Raw genomic sequence first — 2852 nt, forward strand, 5'->3', positions numbered from 1 at the left:
TTTCTAATTTCCATTTAAAATACTAAAACTAATAAATACAAATGAATAGAATCTAAAAATGTATCACCAATATTTACCCTATGTTTGGAAAGTGACACTGATTAAACCAGGGTTATTACTGTTAACTAAAACTAAAATTAAATCAATCAATCAATTAATCAAAGTTACTTAATGTTAATGTTACTTTAAATTTTTTTTAATTTAATTTAAATAAAATAAAATAAAAATATTTTTACAAGGCAACATTTCTAATTTCCATTTAAAATACTAAAACTAATAAATACAAATGAATAGAATCTATATAGACATACAATTTTTTTTTTTAAAGTGTCAAAAACTGACAACAAAACTATTAAAATTATATAAAATATAAAAAATAAAATCTAATTCAAAATATGAACAAAGTGTATTTAATGATATTAAAATAACACCAGTTTAAACGTCCACTAATGTTAAAGTGGTGGTTCATGAATCAATGCAGCAGATCACATCACAAACCTAAAGGAACACATCAAACAAAGCCAAACTGGAAATTGATTTTTTGGGGAACAAAGATCTCTCAATTCAAAGCAGCTCACCGTGTCTGCAAAAGTGGAGGAGGAGGAAAAATCAGTCACTTTCCTGTTGTTATTTTACCAGGGATGAGAGACAAACAACTCCTGATAGAGATGATTAGCCCAGCGTGTAGCATCAGAGTCCTGCAGTCACACTCATCTATCACCAGCTTTCAAAATGGCCCGCTGAGAATTCATGATGATGCACAAAGCGGGGCATCACTCTCAGTCTGTTTAATCGCACAATGATGAATTTAATACCAAAATATGAACTATAAACTGTAACTGTGTTATAAATCCCAGTGAGCTGCGTACCTGTCAAAACACGTTTTCCCATACTGCGTGATTTGTAAACTCATACTCTACATTTTGATGTTTGCATTACATATGTTTGGCTTTTCTGATGTAGTAAACGTGCTCGATAGTGCACCTGGTACAGCATTGCACTTGTGATTTGAAGCGCACAGGTACGTGTCACATGAAACATGAGTTACAATAAAAGAGCTCAAAGGCTTGTAGAAGCAAGAAAGGAATAGCATGGTTGCTTCAGCAAATGTGTTTTATCTCACATTTGCTTTTGTTAACACTATCGGTTAGGTTTAGTGAAGTGGTATGTTATTTTCAGACGTGATACAGCAACCTTTTAGCACCACTCACCAGACATTTTATTCCCAAACTGCCACGATACATACAACAGCCAATGTAATAAAACATTGCAAGATTCATGTTTACCTGTTTCAGAGAAAATAAAACATGTTTATCTAAAACAGGCAAGGTTTCCTATTATTATTATTATTATTATTATTATTATTAATATTATTTTAAATAAAAATGTATTTGTGCTGTTAAAACTAATATCATCGCTAACATTCCTAAATTATCACAACTAAATTGCAATTTGATAATTTGACAAAATTCCAGCTTGATTGGAAAATCTTATTCCACACATCTACTTAATTAATTAATTTTTGACAACCTTAATGACCTTAATAACATTTAATAACTTTTCCATTTAATAAATCGATGACACTTTAGATTAGGGAGCACTGTTCACTATTAACTAGTTGCTTATTAGCATGCATTTTACTAGCATATTAGCTGTTTATTAGTACTTATAAAGCCCATATTAATGCATTATTCTGCATGACCGTATTTTAGATCCATTAATCCTACACCATACCTATACTTAATAACTACCTTACTAACTGTTAATAAGCATACAATTAGGAATTTATTGAGGCAAACGACGTAGTTAAGTGAGAATTGGTCCCCAAACTAAAGTGTGACCAATAATTCATATAATATTTTCTCCTAATTTTCTGATTTTATTGTTGTTTGTATTGTCATGTTGCAGTATTTTACTTAATAAAAAATATTTATATTTTTGGTATTTTATATGCTCTGTTGGTGGTTGGTGGGGTAGCATAATCCGGGGAGATATATATATTTTTTTTATCCCCACCGGGGATAAAAAACATAATTCAGCAGATTTTAATCTTTAATTTTTTGTGTGTTTTCATAAAAGCCTTATTTTTATGCATTTTTTTCGTTACAAAAAAAAATAAAAATACACCCGGACCTGGTTCCAGGAAAAAATGCACCTCGTGACAGCCCCTCGTCGTGCTGTCCTTTTTGCAGCAAGGGTTGGAGTGAAGGCTGTCTCCCTCCACCCTCAAAGTCTATGTCGCTGCAATCGCTACCCAGTAGAAGGGAAGTCGCTGGGGAAGCATGACCTGATCATCAGCTTCCTTAGCGGGGCGAGAAGGCTAAATCCTCCACGGCCCCCCTCTATACCCTCTTGGGACCTGACTCTAGTGCTCACAGCACTACAGCAGGGCCCATTTGAGCCTTTGCAGACAGTCGAGCTGAAGTTTCTGTCCATGAAAACTCTACTCCTGCTTGCACTGGCCTCCATCAAGAGGGTAGGGGACCTGCACGCATTTTCGGTCAACGATTCATGCCTAGAGTTCGGGCCGGCTGACTAACCGACTAACCTGACTAACTCAGGTAACCCTGAGGCCCCTGCCCGGCTATGTGCCCAAGGTACAATGTGATTCCTGTTTGTAATGACACACACAGTGCACATTTCTACCTAGGTAAGTTTGAGCTATATTGGCTCAGACACGCACAGTTTTTTTTTTTTTTTATGTCGTTAGTTAAATAAACCTAAAGCTTCGTTCACTTGTCGCTTCATATCGCCAGGGGCTGGCGATGAGATTGCTAGTGGGCGTTCTCACTACTAGTTGCCTTGAGAGCGAATCAGGTTTCTTGCCGCTAAATACAAACATTTTGGAGGCA

Source organism: Sinocyclocheilus rhinocerous, unplaced genomic scaffold (assembly GCF_001515625.1).
Source record: "Sinocyclocheilus rhinocerous isolate Xijiao unplaced genomic scaffold, SAMN03320098_v1.1 scaffold1364, whole genome shotgun sequence".
Lineage (NCBI taxonomy): Eukaryota > Metazoa > Chordata > Actinopteri > Cypriniformes > Cyprinidae > Sinocyclocheilus > Sinocyclocheilus rhinocerous.